Genomic DNA, 21,882 nt, shown 5'->3' with positions numbered 1-21,882 from the left:
TGCTATTAGAAAGAATGCTTCAGTGGACATCCTTGTACATGTATCTTTGAGTACAGCTATGAATGTACTACTGGGATAAATTCTTGAATCTGTTTCTAGATAGGCAATTGCTGAATCAAGATTATGTACATGGGAATTATGGGGAGATTGTGTTGGAGTTTTAACAATTTACATACTGCTGATAGTATACAAGGATAGATGTTTTTCCCATATCAGTAGTGGCATTTTGATTTTTGCCAGATTTTGATAGGTTAAAATAATGGCATATTTTTAATGGTTTAATTTTCATTTTTTAATAACAAATCATGTTCAAAATATTTTTTCTTTTTTTTTGAGATACAATTGACATATGGCACTGTATCAGTTTAAGATTATAGCATAAAGATTTGAATTACTTACGTAAAGAGATGAAACCACAGTAAGTTTAGAGGACATCCATCATCACACACAGATACAAACTTCAGTTCAGTTCAGTTCAGTCACTCAGTCATGTCTGACTCTTTGCGACCCCATGAATTGCAGCACACCAGGCCTCCCTGTCCATCACCAACTCCCGGAGTTCACTCAGACTCATGTCCATCGAGTCAGTGACGCCATCCAGTCATCTCATCCTCTGTCATCCCCTTTTCCTTCTGCCCCCAATCCCTCCCAGCATCAGAGTCTTTTCCAATGAGTCAACGCTTCGCATGAGGTGGCCAAAGTACTGGAGTTTCAGCTTTAGCATCATTCCTTCCAAAGGATACTCAGGGCTGATCTCCTCTAGAATGGACTGGTTTGATCTCCTTGCAGTCCAAGGGACTCTCAAGAGTCTTCTCCAACACCACAGTTCAAAAGCATCAATTCTTTGGCGCTCAGCTTTCTTCACAGTCCAACTCTCACATCCATACATGACCACTGCAAAAACCATAGCCTTGACTAGACAGACCTTTGTTGGCAAAGTAATGTCTCTGCTTTTGAATATGCTGTCTAGGTTGGTCATAACTTTTCTTCCAAGGAGTAAGTGTCTTTTAATTTCATGGCTGCAGTCACCATCTACAGTGATTTTGAAGCCCCCCAAAATAAAGTCTGACACTGTTTCTACTGTTTACCCATCTATTTGCCATGAAGTGATGGGACCGGATGCCATGGTCTTCGTTTTCTGAATGTTGAGCTTTAAGCCAACTTTTCCACTCTCCTCTTTCACTTTCATCAAGAGGCTTTTTAGTTCCTCTTCACTTTCTGCCATAAACGTGGTATCATCTGCATATCTGAGGTTATTGATATTTCTCCTGGCAGTCTTGATTCCAGCTTGTGCCTCTTCCAGCCCAGTGTTTCTCATGATGTACTCTGCAGATAAAAAATTAAAGAGATAGAAAAAAAATTTTTTCCCCTGTGATGAGAAGTCTTAGGATTTACTCTGAATAGCTTTCATATATAACATTGTTATTGTTCAGTTGCTAAGTCATGTCTGATTCTGAGATCCCATGGAGACAGCATGCCAGGATTCCCTGTCCTTCACCATCTCCCAGAGTTTGCTTCAACTCATGTCCATTGAGTCAGTGATGCCATCTCATCTTCTATCTTCCCCTTCTCCGACTTCCCTCAATCTTCCAGAAATGTTAATTATATTTATTATGTTGTACATTACATTCCTTGTACTTATTTATCTTATAACTGAAAGTTCATACCTTGTGAGTACCTTCATCCAATTCTCCTCCCCCAGTCCCTACTCCCACATCTGACAACCACAAATCTTATCTCTCTTTCTATGAGATTGTTTATTTTTGAGTTATAAGTGACCTTATGTTAGTCTCTGTTTTATAACATAGACTTAAAATTTCTATACATTTAAAAATGATCACCACGATAACTCTAGTTACCATCTGTCACTATACAAAGATATTACATAATTGACTGTATTCCCCACACTGTACATTTCATACCCACGACTCACTTATTTTAGAACTGAAAGTTTGTACCTCTGAATCTCCCTCACTTGTTTTTTCTCCTTTCCCCCACCCCCTCTGGCAGCCAACTGTTTGTATCTATGCCTCTCTTTCTGTTTACTGATTTTGTTTTTTAGATTTCACATACAGGTGACATCATACAATATTTGTCCTTGTGTGGCTAGACCACACTGATGCCTTTCAGTCATCTCTGTCTTAAGCCTGCAGTCCCCCTCCATCCCCTTTCTGCATGGTTGAGCTATAGCCTGACTCACGAGGAATGTGCCCAAGCCAGATGAGTTCCCTACCAACATTTACTCTTGCCTTCATCTGGTATGAAAACTGGAAGGATGTCTTTTGCTGATGCAGGTGGTTAATGACCCTTGAGGAAAAATGGTCATGAGAGCTGGGGCCGGGGGATGGGGGAATCTTTGGTTCCCACTGGTGCAGACGGCCTTCTCCCTTAGTAGTCAGATTCTATTTTTAGGTGTGGCACCTTTAAGTCCCCCGCCCCCCATCCCCCTGCCCGCTTTTTAAAAATCAGTGTAGAGTGCAGCTGTGAATACCTTTGGCTCATCATCTGCCCAATCCTACCTATATGTGGGCAGTTTACTTACAATAAACTTCATAATTGCACTGTATGGAGTTGCCTGTTTTGTTTTTCTGTCTCAAAGTTTCTTTTCATTTCAGAGGCTATTATTCGAAATCATCACATTCCAACAGTCTTTCTCCATCTCACTTATTCACTTAGCATAATACCCTCTAGGTCCATGGATGTTGTTGCAAATGGCAAGATTATGTTCTTTTTATGGCTGAGTGCTGTTCCATTGCATATCTATACCACATCTTCCTTATCCATTCATCTATCGAGGGGCACTTAGCTTGCTTTCATATCTTGGTGACCTACATAATTCTGCGGTGAACAGAGGGGTACACATATCTTTTCAAATTAATGTTTTCCTTTTCTTTGGATAAATACTCAGGAATTAAATTGTTAGACTGTACAGTAGTTTTATTTTTTAGTTTCTTGAGGAATTTCCATACAGCTTTCCATAGTGGTTGCACCAATTTACATTTCCACTGACAGAGTATTAGGGTTACTTTTTCTCTATACCCTTGCTACCACTTGTTTTTTGGTTGTCTCTTTGATAATTGCTCTTCTGATTGGTGTGAGGTGATAGCTAATAGTGGTTTTGATTTGCATTTCCTTGATTATTAGATGTTCAGTATATTTTTAAAATGCCTAAAAAACCCCCTATGAAGCACATCACATATTTCATGTTAATCTATATATTGGGTTGTTGACTTTTTCTGAACTTGTAACAAAACCTCTTATCCTAGACAAAATTACCCCTTTGTCATATGTGTCACAAACACTTTTTTTTTGTTTGTTTTTACACTTTGTTTACAGTGACCATTTTATTCTAGAGATATTAAAAATTTTATGAAATCAAATTTTAAACTTTAAAATTAATTTTGTTTGTGACTTTTGGGTTTTATATCAAGTGGCCTTTTCTATTACAAAATTTAAAAAACTAAATTATCCTGTGTTTTCTTTTAGTGTGTTCACTTTTTTTGGTTTATTTAAATGTTTGATTTATTTAACCAAATGTTTGATTTTGGTATAAGAAGTGAATTAAAGATCTGGTTTTCTCCCCCACTAAATAGCTAACCAGTTGTCATAATACCTTTTATTAAAAATGTTTTAGTTTTCTCCACGGACTGAAATACTAGCTTTGCCACATAATACATTTCTATAGGTATTTAAACTCATTTCTAGTCTTGCTATTCTTTTCTCTCTGTTTTATGCACTTGGACCAAATTATTTTAATTATTGACACCTTGCAGCTCCCTAGAATCAGCTTTACTCATTTAAGAAATATTCCATTGATATGTTATTGAGCTTATATAAAATGTATGGGTTGAGTTAGGGTGAAGTGACGTCTTTACACTGCGTAATCTTCTTTCCAAGGACAGAGCTGTCTTTTCATTCATTCGAGTTTTCTTTGGTGTCCCTCAGTAGTGCCCTAAAGTTTTCTTTTTACAGATTCTGCACCTTTTAAACTTATTCCTTAATATTTTATCTTTTTGAATATAAATGAGATTTTTCCCTTCCATTATGTGTTCTAATTGGGATACTGTATACAAAGAGCTATTGTTATGTGTATATAAAATTTAAAGACTTACTTTATTGAGTTCTCTCTTTTTTCATAGCTTTGTAACTGATCCTCTTGAGTTTCATTGGTATACAAGCACATGATTTTGCCTTCCTATTTCCGATTTTAACCATCACATTTTTGTGGCTTGCTAAAGCATCTGGAGGAATGTTAGATAGCAGTAGTGGCGATGGGTATCTTCCTTTCTTTCTTTAAAAGAATCATTTATTTATTTGCGACTGTGCTCGGTCTTCATGGCTGTGTTCGGGCGTTCTCTAGTGTGGGGAGCGGGGGCTGCTCTTTAGCCGTGCACAGGCTTCTCACTGTGGTGGCTTCTCTTGTTGAAGAGCAAAGGCTCTGAGATGCGTGGGTTCAGCAGCTGTGGTGCGCGGGCTTCGTTGCCAAGTGGCAGGTGAAATCTTCCCAGATCAGGGCAGATGGCTTGTTAACCGCTGGACCACCAGGGAGGTCCAGGTACCTTCCTTTATTCCAGAGCTTAATAAGAATGATTTGGTAATTCACCATTACACATGATGATGCCTTTTCCTTACATATATTTCATATACATACTTCTGTGTGTATATATATATATATGCTTAAAATTATATTAAAGGTGTATCTATTTCTTCATGCTTTAATAAAGAGTTTAGTTTTTTTTCAACAAAGACTGTTTTGTTTTGTTTTTTACCTGATACCTTTCCCAGCATCTTCGAAGATGATTAGATCATTTCTCTCCATTGACATGTGTCTCTAGTGAGTCCTAATGTTGAACTTTCTTTGCATTTTAAATCTTGTTATAGTATTCTTTTAGTATGCTGCCAGATCCTAAGTGCTGATATTTTATTCAGGATTTTTGTATTACCATTCATAAGTGAGATTTACTCTGTATTTTTTTTTATTATACTATTTTTTTTGGGTTTTGGTTTTCAAGTTTTGTCAGCTTTGTAAAAAGAAGTTGGAAATACTCTTTTAAGACTCTAAACAGTTGAAGTAGCACCAGAGTTCTGTGAAGATTTGGTTATTTTTTGAAACTCTCTTCTAGCTAGCTCTTTTATTCCTCTCTGAATTACTACTAAAATTAGTGTAGTTTTAAAAAGTATAGCTGTATGCAGTGCCAGTTGTGATATAAAAACATTATGATAAATTAATGTGCATAAAAATTAGTGTATTTATATTCTCACCTCTTCCTGGGTCAGCTGTGATATATGTTTCTAGGAAATTATCTATTCCATCCCAGTCTTCAACTTTACAAGGAATTGAAGTCTTTATTATCATTCTTTGGATTCTCTCTTTTATTGTTTCCCTGTCATCACTTATATTTTGTGCCTCTGCTGTCTTTTTGTTTCTTTATTAGATTAGTTAATGGTACATAACATTTTATTATTTTTTCCCTCAAAAATCTAGCTCTTGGATTAATTCCCTAGTCACTACTTTTCATCTTAAGTCACTAATTTCTGCTTTTGAACCTACTTATTCCTTATTTTTGATTTCCTTAGATTTATTTTGTTATGCTTTAAAAAAACCTTTTGGAAGTCTTGCAGCTTATTTTTATTTTTTCTTATTTAACAATATACATATTTTAAGCTTTGATTTTTCCCTGAATATGGTTTTTGTTATATTCCACAGGTTCTGATGCACTGTCTTTTCGCCTTTGTACATAGTCCAAAATTTTGATTTTGATTTCTTCTTTGGCACAAAATTTACTTAAGGTGAGGTTTACCACTTTTTCAGTGGCAATGTGTTTATTGGTTAGTGCATTCTTATTAATTTCTAGCTTTGTTTCTTTGTAATTAGAGTATGCTGTCTGAGTTTTTTTCCTTGTGGTAAAATTTACATAAGCATAACATTTATCATTTTGACCATTTGAAATATATAGCCTGTGCCATTAAGTACGTTTACACAGTTGTGCAACCTCCATCAGCATTAATTTCCAGAGCATTGTCATCTTCCCTGTACTCATTAAATAATAACTGCCCTTTTCCCATTTCTCCCACGGAGGTGTTTCTTTTTTTTTTTCAGCTTTTTTAAAATTTGTTTTTTAATTGGAGGAAAATTGCTTTACAATGTTGTGATGGCCTCTGCCATACAACAACATGAATTAGCCATAATCATACATGTATCACCTCCCTCTTGAGCCTCCCATCCCTTCCTCCATCCCACCCTTCCAGATCATCAGAGCTCCTGGCTGCTGTTGTTCTTGTTGTTTTTAAAACTCATTTGTTTTTAATTGGAGGATAATTGCTTTACTATATTGTGCTTATTTCTGCCATACATCGATGTGAATCAGCCATGGACATATACATATGTTCCCTCCCTCCTGAACCTCCCTCCCACCTCCCAGCTCATTCCACCCATCTAGGTTGTCATGGAGCACTGGTTTGAGCTCCCTGAGTCATACAGCAAATTCCCACTGGCTATCTATTTTATATGTGGTAGCTTCCCAGGTAGGTATATGAGCTTTCTATATGAGCTTCCCAGGTGGCTCAGTGGTAAAGAATCTGCCTACCAATGCAGGAGATGCAAGAGACATGAGTTCGATCCCTGGGTCAGAAAGATCCCCTGGAAGAGGAAATGGCAATCCTTTTCAGTATTCTTGCCTGGGAAATCCCTTGGACAGAGGAGCCTGGTGGCTTCAGTCCATGGTGGTGTAGTCAGACATGGCTGAGTGAGCAGGAGCAGGAGCGTGTGTATGTCTCTGCTACTTTCTGCATTTGTCCCGCTCCTTCCTGCACTGTGCCTGCAACTCCATTCTCTGACGCTGAGAATTTGCTGAGGTTTGATTTGTGGCCTTACTCACACATCACCATTTTCTGTTTGTTTTTACCTGGAACATCTTACTCACTCTTTCACTTTCAATCTTTCTGAGGGATTTTGTTTTAGATATATGTCTTGTGTGTAGCATATAGTTGAACTTTATATTGTGATCCAATCAATGTATTTTAAAGGGTGTCAGTCAGTTAGTCAGTTCAGTCATTCAGTCGTGTCCGACTCAGTGACCCCATGCACTGCAGCAAGCCAGGCCTTCCTGTCCATCACCAACTCCCAGGGGCTACTCAAACTCATGTCCGCTGAGTTGGTGATGCCATCCAACCATCTCATCCTCTGTCATCCCCTCCTCCTGCCGCCTTCAACTTTCCCAGCATCAAGAAGTGAAGTCACTCAGTCATGTCTGACTCTGCGACGCCATGGACTGTAGCCTACCAGGTTCCTCCATCCGTGGGATTTTCCAGGCAAGAAAACTGGAGTGGGTTGCCATTTCCTTCTCTAGGAGATCTTCCCGACCCAGGGATTGAACCCGGGTCTTCTGTGTTGTAGGCAGACACTTTATCATCTTAGCCACCAGAGTCTTCTCAAATGAGTTAGTTCTTTGCATCAGGTGGCCAAAGTATTGGAGTTTCAGCTTCAACATCAGTTCTGCCAATGAACACCCAGGACTCTGATCTCCTTTAGGATGGACTGGTTGGATCTCCTTGCTGTCCAAGGGACTCTCAAGAGTTTTCTCCAACATCACACTTCAAAAGCATCAGTTCTTTGGCACTCAGCTTTCTTTATAGTCCAACTCTCATATCCATACATGACTACTGGAAAAACCATAGCTTTGACTAGATGGAATTTTGTTGGCAAAGTAATGTTTCTGCTTTTTAATATGCTGTCTAGGTTGGTCATAACTTTTCTTCCAAGAAGTAAGCATCTTTTAATTTCCTGGCTGCAGTCACCATCTGCTGTGATTTTGGAGCCCCCCAAAATAGTCTGTCATTGTTTCCATTGTTTCCCCATCTATTAGCCATGAAGTGATGGGAACAGATGCCATGGTATTAGTTTTCTGAATGTTGAGTTTTAAGTCAACTTTTTCACTCTCCCCTTTTATTTGCAATCAAGAGGCTCTTTAGTTCTTCGGTTTCTATCATTAATTGTAGTGTCATCTGCATATCTGAGGTTATTGATATTTCTCGATGTACTCTGCATATAAGTTAAATAAGCAGGGTGACAATATATAGCTTTGACATATGCCTTTCCTGATTTGGAACCAGTCTGTTGTTCCATGTCCAGTTCTGACTGTTGCTTCTTGACCTGCATACAGATTTCTCAGGAGGCAGGTTAGGTGGTCTGGTGTTCCCATCTCTTGAAGAATTTTCCACAGTTTGTTGTAATCAACACAGTCAAAGGATTTGGCATAATCAATAAAGCAGAAGAAGATGTTTTTCTGGAACTCTCTCTCTTTTTTTTTTTTTATCATCCAGTGGATATTGGCAATTTGATCTCTGGTTCCTCTGCCTTTTCTAAATCCAGCTTGAATATCTGGAATTTCATGGTTCACATACTGTTGAAGCCTGACTTGGAGAATTTGCTAGCGTGTGAGATGAGTGCAATTGTGCAGTAGTTTGAGCATTCTTTGGCATTGCCTTTCTTTGGGAATGGAATGAAAACTGACCTTTTCCAGACCTGGGGCCACTGCTGAGTTTTCCAAATTTGGTGGCATATTGAGTGCAGCACTTTCACAGCATCATCTATTAGGATTTGAAATAGCTCAACTGGAATTTCATCACTTCCACTAGCTTTATTCGTAGTGATGCTTCCTAAGGCCCACTTGACTTCACATTCCAGGATGTTTGGCGCTAGGTGAGTGATCACACCATTGGGATTATCTGGGTCATGTAGATCTATTTTGTATCATTCTTCTGTGTATTCTTGCCACCTCTTCTTAAAATCTTCTGCTTCTATTAGGTCCATACCATTTCTGTCCTTTATTGTGCCCATCTTTGCATGAAATGTTCCCTTGATATCTCTAATTTTCTTGAAGAGATCTCTGGTCTTTCCCATTCTGTTGTTTTCCTCTGTTTCTTTGCACTGATCACTGAGGAAGGCTTTCTTACCTCTCCTTGCTATTCTTTGGAACTCTGCATTCAAACAGATATATCTTTCCTTTTCTCCTTTGTTTTTTACTTCTCTTCTTTTCACTGCTATTTGTAAGGCCTCTTCAGACAACCATTTTGGCTTTTTGCATTTCTTTTTCTTGGGGATGGTCTTGATCATTGCCTCCTGTACAATGTCATGGACCTCCGTCCATAGTTCTTCAGGCACTCTGTCTATCAGATCTAATCCCTTGAATCTCTTTGTCACTTCTACTGTATAATCATGAGGGATTTGATTTAGGTCATATCTGGATGGTCTAGTGGTTTTTCCTTCTTTCTTCAATTTAAGTCTGAATTTGGCAATAAGGAGTTCTTGACCTGAGCCACAGTCTGTTCCCAGTCTTCTCCATCTTTGGCTGCAAAGAATATAATCAATCTGACTTTGGTGTTGACTGTCTGGTTGTGTCCATGTGTAGAGTCTTCTCTTGTGTTGTTGGAAGAGGGTGTTTGCTATGACCAGTGCGTTCTCTTGACAAAACTCTGTTAGACTTTGCCCTGCTTCATTCTGTACTTGAAGGCCAAATTTACCTGTTACTTCAGGTATTTGTTGACTTCCTACTTTTGCATTCCAGTCCCCAATAATGAAAAGGACATCTTTCTTTGGGTGTTAGTTCTAGAAGGTCTTGTAGGTCTTCACAGAACTGTTTAACTTCAGCTTCTTCAGCATTACTGGTTGGGGCATAGACTTGGATTGCTGTAATATTGAATGGTTAGGGTAAGCATTTCCCAGATCCTTACCCAAGCATTCCAGAGCAAGCAATTGATTTGGGAGCTGATCCCAGGAGACAATTAGCAGGGAAGAGGGGTAGTGAGACAGGGAAGTGAGGACAGCCAATCCAGGGAGCCGGAATAAGCACCTTTCTATTCCATCCTACTCGGGATCTCTGGAAGACAGTGCGGTACCCACCTCTGCATTGTCTACGGAAGGGCTAAGGCTCCTGTTCTTCACTGACAGAGGGCTGCTCTCTACCTTGCCCTTCATGTGGGCTGAGCATGCTCCTGCAGCCAGAGAAAGCCCTCAGACACAGTTCCGGTGTTTGTAGTAGAAACCATTGGTCCACATGGGAATGGTGAGTGCTGAGGGGTTATGAGCGGAGGTTTGACATTATCACTCCGAGAAGTGAAGTTCAATTCACAGAGTGATGGGGTTTCTGAGATACTCGGAAGCTAGGCTAAGAATATGGTTCAGAGGCCAGAGGCACTGCCTGTTTTTTTTTCTTCTTTAAACTGTGTTAGAATGTTGCCCTACCAACCCTAACTTTGGTTTGAGAAGTGGAAAGCCTGTGATGTCCATACGTATTTTCCATCAAGGGCACCAACTGTTTATGCACAACTTATAAGTCCCATGTGAAGCAGCAAAAATTGAGCTTCTCAGTTCTCGCCGAGCCTTGGCTTTAGCATCACAGAAGCTGTAGCCCCACTGGGGTTGCAGTTATAGTCCATATGGCCATTCTGCACCTGTGAATTCTCTCTACATTTGGCTAAACAAATCAGGAATTCATCTTATGATGGGCCTGTGCGTCTTTCAGTTTAAAGCTTACCTGCAATACTGCTATCCCATTTTCCCTACTGGGAAGAGATCTCTGCTTTTAGATGGGTCTTATGTTATACTGTCTGTTTTTTAATTCTTCAGTGCACTGAAGGAATATATGTACTTAAGTTCTTTTAATTCTATAACTTTTATTTATTGGGCCAGATTGTGTAATGTTGAGCAATCAGTCATATTGGGTTTGAGTCTTGCCTCCTCTGCTCGCTGTGTGACCTTGAATATGTCACCCAAAACTTCCACTTCAGATTATTACATCGAGAGCGAGAATAGAGTATTTTCTAAGCTATGAAGTTAAATCCTATCCAGTGTCTCTTATTCAACAAAAGTTTATTGATAAACCAAAAACTTTGATTGTATCTTACATTTATCTCTTTCGTTTTTTTAATATCATCATTACTACCATCCTCATCCATGACATACTCAATGCTCACCTGGACCTCTGCAGGAGCCCCTTAGGTGGTTGCCTGATAGTCGTGCTTGCATCCTCGGGGTGGACATCTATTCTCATTTTCTTGGTTGCAGAACTGTGATTTTTCTTGGGGGAACATCCAGTTCCATCAGGTATAGTCCTAGTGGGAGGATCAAATGAGATACTCCTTACTCCTTCCAACCCACTCATCTGCCCAGGGGTGAGCATGTGACCTATACGAGGCATTCAGATTCTCTGTCTTAGAAATTTAAGTTTTGAGCAGAATGTAATAAAGACTGAAAATGACTGGAGTTATTCGTCCAGTTGGCAGTACAAGAGACTAACCCTTAATTTTTGCTTCCCAGCCAGGCTCTTTAGATTTTCCTTTGATTCTGGGCCCTAGTCCATAACCTTCTAATAAATGGCCTTTTTTTTTTTTTTGCCTAAGTTAACCTGAGTGAATTCCTGTTGCTTATGATCAAAGAAATTTAACTAATATTCATGATATTGGTGAGGATAAAGACTAAACTGCTGTATCAGAAGTTCTAAAACACAGTGGGTCAAGTTTGTCTGTTAGAAACAAAGATCTAAGTTTGTTTTCTCTTGTATAACAGTCCAGAGTGAGGGAGAAGGTCTGTTCCCTGAGGTCCCACGGCCCCAGGGAGCTTCCGCCTTGTTGCTCTGCCAGTTCCTGGGGTTCTGTCCTTGCTCTCATGATCGATGCTGGGTCACTGCCACAGTCACATTCCAGCCCACAGAAAAGGTGAGTGTAAGCCTGTGGCAAGCCATTCCTGTTAAACAAGCAACTAAAAGTGTTAGCCACTCCGTTGTGGCCCACTCTTTGCAGCCCTATGGACTGCATTCTGCCAGGCTTCTCTGTCCGTGGGATTTCCCAGGCAAGAATACTGGAGTGGGAAGCCATTCCCTTCCCAGGGATGGAACCTGGGTTTCCCACACATTGCAGGCAGACTCTTTGCCATCTGAGCCACTAAGTGACTAGAAGTTGTTTACTCTGCTAATGCTCACGTAGTTTGGCCATGCCTGGCTGAGAGGGAGGCTGGGAAATGGAGGCTCCAGCTGGGTGAACATGTGCCCAGGAAGAAAGGAAGGAGGATTTGGAGAAAACAGGCAGTTTGCCACATGCCATCTTTCAGATTCATTTCTTCACACCAAGGTGAGGGTGGTCACACACACACACGCACACACACACACACACGTAAACATGTCATCTTCCTGCTTATAAGCTTCCCATGGCCTCACACTGTGGCTGGATTAAGACCAAGACCATCCCATGGCTTCTAAGTTCTGCTCGCTGGGTCCACTTCTTCATTCTCCTAACCCTGCCAAATCACCCTGGCATCTTCTTAGTTATATGAGTATCACTTAAAAAAAATGCATCCTGGGTGGTTTTATCTGTTTGGAACATTCTTCTCTCCCTGTCCCTTGATTTGTTAATTCCTATTTACCTTTCATTTCTCAGCTTAGTCATCATTCTTTCCAAGGATGCCTTTATAGACCCCCCAGATTAGTCCTAATCCTCTGATAAACCCTCTTGTAGTAACCCATACCTTATTTTTCTATTATTTATAAGCTTAAGTCAACATGTGATTGATCAGTACTAGTCTCCTCTCCCAGAACGTCAGCCTGCTGAGGACAGGAAAAACCCCACCCATCACCCTGGGATCCTTAGCACCCAACACAGTGTGTGACATGGGGAAGATTCTCACAGAATACCCAGTGAGTCTGCAAATGAAGGGAGGATGTGGGAGGGTGGCGTAAGAGCATATTTGGGATGAAAGTTCCTTGGTTTGAAGAAACTGGTGTAGATTCCAAGTGTATGTACGCATGTCCTGATGCAGAATTCTCAGAGATGAGGGATGCGGACAAGGGGTAGGGAAGAACCAAAGACCTCGGCTACCACTGGAGATTTTAACTGGGAGTTCTCCCTGCCTGGAAGCAAACCCTAGGGATACTGTTTTTCTTGGCTGAGTCCTTGGCAAAGAGAAAGGGAGGAAGGATGGGGAGAAAGAAAGGAGGAGAGATAGGGAAAGAAAAGAGCAACGTGAGTGATGACATTCCTTGGGTAGCCGCTAAGGTGTTCATGCTGGTTAAGAAGCACAGTGACCATCTTTACCTTCTTCTGGGATTCAGCGTTCTCGAAGTGTATTCACAGACGTCATTTCATCCTTTCACAGCCCTTTGGGGTAAGCAAGACTTCTTATCTACTTATAAGGTACTTCTTATCTTCATTAAAAATATCTGCAATTGTTCACAAATGACACATATTTCCTATAGGAATGTTATGGAACACAAACTAGAGGAAGGAAAAAAAATCTTCTCACTCGGAGATAGACACTGTTGACACCTTGATGTATATCTTCCTCCACTTTTCCCCCTGTATATTTACTATTCTCCCTTTAGGGATGATGATGAGGCTGGGGAGGGTGAGTGTTTATGTGTTTATTTCTTTCTTTATTTATATAACTATTTCTTTCTAACAACCTCCCTAGGAAAAGGATTTGAGGCATTGGGCTGGCACAGTCACGGGAGACTGACTCACACTGGGTGCACATATTCAAACTCTTATTTATATTCACATGGCTGTTTCCGCTTCTCCAGCCAATGGAGCTTCAGGAATAAGAATTTGTCTTCTCCTCCCCGGCAGGACTGGCTTGAGCACCAAGAGACATGGGGGCTGGCTCTGGAGAGAGTGGGAAGAAGGCAGGTTGTGGACGGGAAGCAGAAGGAAGGCTGATACAGCCCAGGACAGATGGACAGACTTTCTGATGAGACATTCTGATGCCCGGCCTAACAGATGACAATTAGCAGTCACCAGCTGTACAGTGACTGTAAATGCTGCTTCAAATAAAATGCGTCTTTTTTTTTTTTTTCTGACGCATTTAGTGAAACATTTAAAAATCCAGCAATGAATGTTTGTTGGCAGAAGCTGTGTGACACCAGGGAGAGGCTGGATATTTGCTGCAGGTGAAGGCTCCTGTGCTCTTTCTACTTACAGCAAGACACTGTTGCCTAGAAGGAGGGACATGAACCCATTCAGCGGTGCTCCTGCCTTGCTGGTTGACCTTCAGAGAGTTCCCTTCCTCCATCAGTAACGGGTCTCCCTACTTCCACTCTTGCCTCGCACCAACTCCCACCCTCCTACCTTCATTTTTGACATAGTCTCTAGAAGTGATTTGTAAAGATACCAATTCATTTGAATCAATCTCTCTATGAGGATTTGAATTAAATCCTCCCCATGTCAGCCCTTTATAATCCTCCCGTGTCAGCCCTTTATAATCCTCCCATGTCAGCCCAATCTCCTGCTTTAAAACCCTCCTGTGGGAGTGAAACTCAAACTCATGAAATGTAGACTGCAGAAGAAGGTTCTATGCCAACTAGTGCCCACCTACTTCTCCAGCCACATGTTTTTTTTTTGCTGCATTGTGTGGCATGGGGGACCTTAGGTCCCTGACCAGGGATTGACTCTGCCCCCCCTGTAGTGAAAGTGCAGAGTTTTAACCGCTGGACCTCCAGGGAAGTCCCTCCAGCTGCGTCTTTGACCACACTCTCTCTTGATCACTAAGATGCAGCCCCATGCCCAATGAACCAACCCGATTTTCTGGCTTGGCGTCTTTCCACTTCCTCTTCCCGCTGCTGGGAACTCTCTTTCCATAGAGACTATGGCAGGATCATGATCGTCCAGGTCTCAGTTCAAATGTTACCTTGTTTTCTGAACACCCCAGCTTAGGAGGCCTCCCTGGGCCACGTTTGTTCCTGACTTCACTCGATTTTATTTCTTTTATTTTATTATATTGTTATACAACATATCCTTGTCGCTTATTTTATACATAGTAGTTGGTTCCTCTTAATCCCCTACGTTTATCTTACCCCTCCCCTCTTTCCTCTCCCCACTGGTAATCGCTAGTTTGTTCTCCATATCTGTGAGTCTGCTTCTTTTTTTTGTTATATTCACTAGTTTGTTGTATTTTTTAGGTATTCCACGTGTAAGTGCTATCATATATTATTTGTCTTTCTCTGTCTGACTTATTCCTCAGCCAATGCTCTCCAAGTGCATCTATGTTACTGCAAATGACAAAATTTCATCCTCTTTTCATGGCTGAGTAGTATTCCATTGTATACATCCACTTCCCACTCTTACCTGTGTTTCCTGGGATCCTCTCCCAAATAAACAACTTGAACTTGAAACCTCTCAGGATTTGTTTCTGGGAGAAAATAAATTGAAATCTGTGTGTTGCCCATTGACAAAAAGGCATTGTACCATGCATTCTATTTGTTCTATGATTTGCTTTTTTCAGCCATCGGTAACCATACTGATGTATAGTAATCAATACAGATTGATCTGCCTCATTTCTTTTATCAGTATGATTCTCTTACTTCTAGTTGGAAGTACAGAGTTTTAAAATGACATATAATATCTTTCGCTGCTTTTCTTGGAAGCTTCAAGGACCCTAAGAGATCATGTCTGGGCTTGTTGGTTGACTCCAGCTATTGTGACATTTTGGTCTGCACATTTCTTTGCTATGGGTGACCATACTGTGCATTGTGGGATGTTCAGTGGCATCTCTGGTCTCTGCCTACTAGATGCCCATAACACACTCCTAGCTGTGACATCCCAAAATATATTCAGAGTCACCAAATACCCCTTGGGGAAAAAATGGTCCCCAGCTGAGACCACAGCTATAGGCACACCCCAGTTTTACCCAAACCTAGAGCTGTATTCGACTTCACTTTCACTTTTCACTTTCATGCATTGGAGAAGGCAATGGCAACCCACTCCAGTGTTCTGGCCTGGAGAATCCCAGGGACGGGGAAGCCTGGTGGGCTGCTGTCTATGGGGTCGCACAGAGTCATACACAACTGAAGCAACTGAGCAGCAGCAGAGATGTATCCAATTGCAGTGGCACTCCCTGGGGGGTTAGGGTACATTCTAAGTGAAAAGTTACACCTTCAAAGATTGTTCAAAGGAGCTCAGAGGTGCATTTGGGTCTGCTGATTGTTGTCTCCCAGGGATTTGTATCACATTACCTAAGTTGAAGCTACATTTCCCAGAACTCTTCTCCTTGAATTTTTCCGAATTCCTTTCCTTGCGTGGCTCTGCGTTAAGCCTGGCTATGAGAGAAACCCGGGGAAGGTTTGGAAGGTGGAGGTGCGGCCGCTGCCTTGTTTCCGTGGAGGGTGGTGGGAGGCTCAGGTTCTGCTGCAGCTCACATTGGCGGTCTCTGGTGTGATGATCGCATTGCGGCCATGGACCAGCATGCAGGGTGGGGGTGGCGGGATGGGGAGCCGTGCCTCCCCCCGCTCCCGGCAGCTCCTCTCTCAGCTTCTCTGAATTCTCCATCACGCTCGTGTAGGGCTCTCCAGCAGGTCACCTGTATCAATGATGCTAGTAGGCTTGGAAGTGGTGAGAGACCAATGTGGGTGCCCATGAGAGCTAGACACCCGTTCCCATGACTCCCTGGGATTCCAGAATGTTCTTCTGGTCCGTTTTGGCCTTGTTCACCCTCACGTCACGACTATCTCCCTTTTGCAATGTCTAACCCTGCTAACTTCAGGACTAGACACGGGGAAACAGACCTTCACCAATGACTAACTGGCTTCTGGGTCACTGATGGCCTAAATGCTATAACAAGTCTGCCTTTTCTCTCGTGGTGGCTCTGCATCTGTGATGGGAACCTAGCTGCTAGATACACACCCCTTTGGGTGTTCAGGCACATTCTAAGAAATTGCACATTCAGATTGCTCAGAAGAGCCCTGATGAAACCATTTTAATGCAGTTTTGGAGTTTGGCTCTTTATTGTTCCCTGGGAGCCATCAGAGGAGGGAAAATGAATTCTTTGCTCTCTCCCTCTCTCTCTCTCTCTTTCTTTTTTAAATCTACTGCAACTGTAGCCCTTGGACTTCAGGAGTCCTTAATATTGACTCAACAGAATTGCATGGTGGGAGAATCAAGAGAGGATTCATTACCTGGCAGGCTTTTTCTACAGAAATGCTCTGAAAACTCAACATTTGAAAGTGTCCATCTCATCTGAGACTGTGTGCCCTCTTCTTTCCCTAATTTACTCAGGGCCACGTCTTCCTGCTCATGCAGGTGGCTTCTCACCCAGTACACAAGGGGTTAATGTACCCAACTGCCTGTGGACTCTATGGGTGATCCCATATTTATTTCAATTATATAAGTATACTGGGCCAGTGTATTTATTTTAAATCACATTATCTACAGCTTCCCAAGCATGTGTCAACAAAAAGAACGGTTTCAATTTAGTAGACTTTGAAATGGTGTGCAGTTTATCCTCACTTCAATTATACCCTCTCCAGTAAGTCATGGGCAGCTTCAGGATTATTCAGGGCAACGTAATGCTATCTGAAAGCATTGATTTTTCCCTCCTCTTCAAGAACAGTTCACTGAAGGATGCACTGGAGCCTCCTTTAAGGAAACATAAAAATACATTTCTCAGCTGCAGCTTCTGAGAAATCTCAATCTTAGGGGCTCCAGAGGAGACTGCTGGGAAAATGTCTGACCTTTAAAGAAAGTTGTGCAAAGCTGGTTGGCAAAGGAGTGACAGTAGCAGGAATCGTGTTTCTTGACTTGAAGGGATGGGAGATAGATGGACCAAGGAAGAAGAGAATGTCAGAGAATTTCTGCACTTTATCTGCTTCTAGATACACAAGTATTTATTGGGCACCTGCTATGGAGCATGTATGCAGTGGTAAACCTAAAGACCAGGGCCAGTTTCATGGGCATGAGACTTATGCTATTGCCCAAGGCTACATGCTTATGAGGTCCCATGCTTGGTTTAATGTTCTACTGATGCTGTCTTGAAATTTTTAGTAGTTTTGAAACAATGTTTTCATTTTGCCCTGGCCTTTAGAATATGTAGCTGGTCTTGATAGATACACAATTAGTTCTGCTCTCATGGAGCTTAGAGTTTTGTAGGAGAAACAGACGTGAACTAATTACAGAAGTTACTCTTTCAATTGTGACAAGGGCTACTAAGAGACAGGTCCAGGGGCTTAGAGGGTGTGTAACAGAGGGACCTACTAGGCTGGAGTCAGTGGAGTCATCCAGAAGAAGAATGATTTGAGCAGACATCGGAAAGGTAGATCAGGCAAGCCTGCAGAATTCTCTAGGGAGATTGTTCCAGCTGGAGGGAGTAGCATGGGCAAAGGCCCCCAGGCAGGAAGGAGCTTGGCTCATTAGAGGAGGCGCCAGTGAGAATAAGGCACAGTGGACATAGGAGTAGATTAATTTCTCTTTAGCAAGAGTAACAAGATCTGGATGTACCATGGTTAGATTGATAGAATTTCCCTGTTGGTAACTTGAGGTGACTCATAGACATTTTTCTGTTAGTGTCCCATCATTGTTGGCTGATTTATGCATGAATCTGGCCTCCCTTAATATGGCAGTTTTAAAGAAATGGGTAGATATTTCACAAATACCTCAGTCTCTCAAAACACTAACCATATGAAATTATTTAAATTTAAATAATATATAAGTAATAATTATGGAGTATTTATTTAAGAATCCAGAATGAAAATGTCAGCTACACACTTGCCCAAAGCCTTGGCAGTAGATATTTACATATACAGCCTGCACAGTGTTTGTAAGTTCATTATACCACCGGGTGTTGAGCAAATCATTTTATTCTTGTTTGTTCTTTACCTACCTCTTTGACAGTTAAACAAAAATATTTCCCTAGATCTTGGCCCTGTAGAATTTGGCAAACATGCAGATTCAGACAGAATGTAATTTTAAAGAGTTTGTTATTGTTTTATCTCTCCTCTTCAAAGCTGTAGAGAACTGGCTCTATTAAAGTCTCTTTGCACATGAGTGGGGAAAGCCACACTATTTGTCTCCTGTGCTTAGTCATCTCTGACTTTTCACAGTGGGAAAAAATTGAAATCCATTGTACATTAGAACGTTTACTTGGAAGAGCAGTATGGAGGTTCCTTAAAAAACTAAAAATAGAGTTACCATATGACCTAGCGTATATCCTTAGAGTATATCTGGAAAAGATGAAAACTCTGATTCAGAAAGATACATGCACCCCAATGCTCATTGAAGTACTATTTATAATAGCCAAGACATGAAAGCAACCTACATGTCCATCAACAAATGAATGGATAAAGAAAATGTGGTATATATACATATATATGGACTCTTTCTTATCCAACAGGCTCTTCTGTCCTGGAAAGGAATTTTCTAGGCAAGAATATTGGAGTGGGTAGCCATTCTCTTCTCCAGGGGATCTGCCTGACTCAGGGGTCGAACCCGAGTCTCTTGCATTGCAAACAGATTCTTTACCCTCTGAGCCACGAGGGAAGCCCTGTCTCCAGTGCCTCTGTCTACATGGGAAGCTTTTGACCTTTGTCATGACAGATGGGCTAGTGCAGTGGTTAAACCTACTTGTAGAATTAGATAGCTTTGAGTTCCAATCCTACTTCCATCCCTTCAAAATCAAGGGTCTTTGGCAATCTTCTCAGCCTCTCAAAACATTTGACTGACTCATTTGTGAAAAGGAGGCTATTAGACCTACTTGGGACAGTTGCTGCAGGAATTAAGGTCGTGTTGGATAAGCCCTTCGCTCCCTTAGCATGTGTTGAGAGCCTGGCTAAGTAGAGACTCTCAGTAAACAGTGGCTGCTGTTCTCACTGGTGAGAACTACCAATCAGAACACTATAGGGGCAGAGCTCTTGCCCTTTGATGGTCTCCTTATGAAGCAGGGGCTGCTGGGAAGGGTGCTCCTTGGCTGATGAAAAGACTTAAATGCTTAGAATGTCAAAGCTTGAAGGGAATTTAGTGGGACTCTAAATGTCTAGCCTATGGCGTCATGTGGGGGCTGTCATGATGCAGATGTCTGAGTTCCATCCCAGACCTGTGATTTGAAATCTCTAGGGAGAATCCTAAAGGAAATCAACCCTGAATATTCATTGGATGGACTGATGCTGAAGCTCCAATACTTTGGTCACCTGATGTGAAGAGTAAACTCACTGGAAAAGACCCTGATGCTGGGAAAGATTGAGGGCAGGAGGAGAATGGGGTGGCAGAGAGTGAGATGGTTGGATGGCATCACCCTCTCAATGGACATGAATTTGAGCAAACTCTCAGAGACAGTGGACAACAGGGGAGCCTGGTGTGCTGGGTGTTGCAAAGAGTTGGACATGACTTAGCAATTGAATAATAACTACAACAAAGAAGAGACTTGAAAATATACAAAAAAAGTCTGAGATCATTTTGAGGAGTGGTCAATACTTGGGAACCTCTCTCTTGTCCCTTCCTTTTTTAATACTTTACATGGTTCATAAACCACTGATGGACCCATCCAGGCTTCTGTATAAACTGAACCTTTGCTTTGTCTTAATTGAGGAACTGTGGGACTGAGGAAGGAATCATTGATATTTCAGAAACCCATAGCTTTTAGAAACATAAATTTTCTCTCCAAAAGTAATTATGGAAATGTCATAAAAAGGTGAAAGATTTTTGAGGAAAGTCAGACATAAAAATTACATTTTGCAAATTGTACTTGGAAAGAATTATTTTAATTGAAGTAGCTATTCCCAAGCCTAAATCCCATATGCTCCTGTAACCTCAGAATGTTCAGTTCATTCTTGTCAACTACTTTCTCTTCTATATGGCCTAAATATGCCGCTTGAGTAAGAACTACTTAACAGGAGCTGCTTGGGGACGATGTGTGTGAATCCAGAGAGGTGAATCTGTGCAGAAAATTTGGTAATCATAGCAGGCCAGCAGGCAGATCATTTTGAGGCCCACAAAATCTTTTTCACTTCCTTCTTTGTGGGAGTCTGTCTTTCCAAAGAGGAGTATCTCTCTCCAGGGTGCTCGAAGGCAGTCCTATGAGTTGGCTTTATTTATTCATTAAGTTTTTTGTTCCACAGATATTTATGAAATGCTAGCTGTGTGCCAGGCACTATGGAACTAAGCATGGAATGGTGAATCACACTGACACAATCCCTGAGAAGTCGGAGCTTAACATCACAGGGAAAGACAGAATTTGGGCAGGTAATTACAAGTGTTAATCAAGCAATGATAAGAGAAATAGCAGTTGCTATGGAAGTGTGACCTAACACCATGAGTGAGCAATGAGGGCACAAAAGGATTTCTACCTAGCTTTTTTAAAAAAATTTATCTATTTTTAATTTGAGGATAATTGCTTTGCAAGATTGTGTTGGTTTCTGCCATACATCAGTGTGAATCAGCCATAGACATACATATGTCCCCTCCCTCTTGAACCTTCCTCCCACCTCCCACCCGTCCCTCTAGGTAGTCACAGAGCACTGGGTTAGCACTGCTTGTGTCATACAGCAAATCCCCACTGGCTATCTATTTTACATACGGTGGTGTGTATATTTCAATGTTACTTTCTCTATTAGTCCCGCTGTCTCCTTCCCGGAATGTGTTCACAACTCTGTTCTCTATTTCTGCATTTCCATTGCTGTCCTGAAGCTAGCTTCATCAGGACCATCTTTCTAGATTCCATATATATGTGTTAATGTATGATATCTGTTTTTACCTTTCTGACTTACTTCCCTCTGTGTAATAGACTCTAGATTCATCATTTCTTGGCCTTTTGGCTAAGATCAAGTATATCTTTCTTTTTAAAAAAATAAACTTCATCAAGGTGAATTTTATTAATTAATGTATTTATTTGGCTGTACTGGGTCTTAGTTGTGACACTCGAAGTCTTGCAGCATGCAGGATTTGTTTTATTTTTTAAAAAATTGCCACATGTAAACTATTAGCTGTGGCATATGGGATCTAGTTCTCTGACTAGGGATCAAACCCAGGTCCCCTGTATTGGGATTTACAGAGTCTTAGCCACTGGGCCACCAGGGAAGTCCCCTATCTAGCATATTTTGAGGGATGAATCATTGGCATTTGTCTCCTAGTGTT

At 41.3% G+C, this 21,882-nt stretch overlaps 1 pseudogene; it reads left to right on the top strand.

The window, feature by feature from the left end:
- Positions 1–21,543: 21,543 nt before the first annotated feature.
- On the top strand, positions 21,544–21,669 carry LOC128064236 (uncharacterized; annotated as a pseudogene).
- The last annotated feature ends 213 nt before the right edge of the window (positions 21,670–21,882 follow it).

The sequence above is a fragment of the Budorcas taxicolor genome, chromosome 18 (genome assembly GCF_023091745.1).
Source record: "Budorcas taxicolor isolate Tak-1 chromosome 18, Takin1.1, whole genome shotgun sequence".
Classification (NCBI taxonomy): domain Eukaryota; kingdom Metazoa; phylum Chordata; class Mammalia; order Artiodactyla; family Bovidae; genus Budorcas; species Budorcas taxicolor.
The sequence above is the reverse complement of the archived record's forward strand: the minus strand, read 5'-3'. Positions and strand labels throughout refer to the sequence as shown.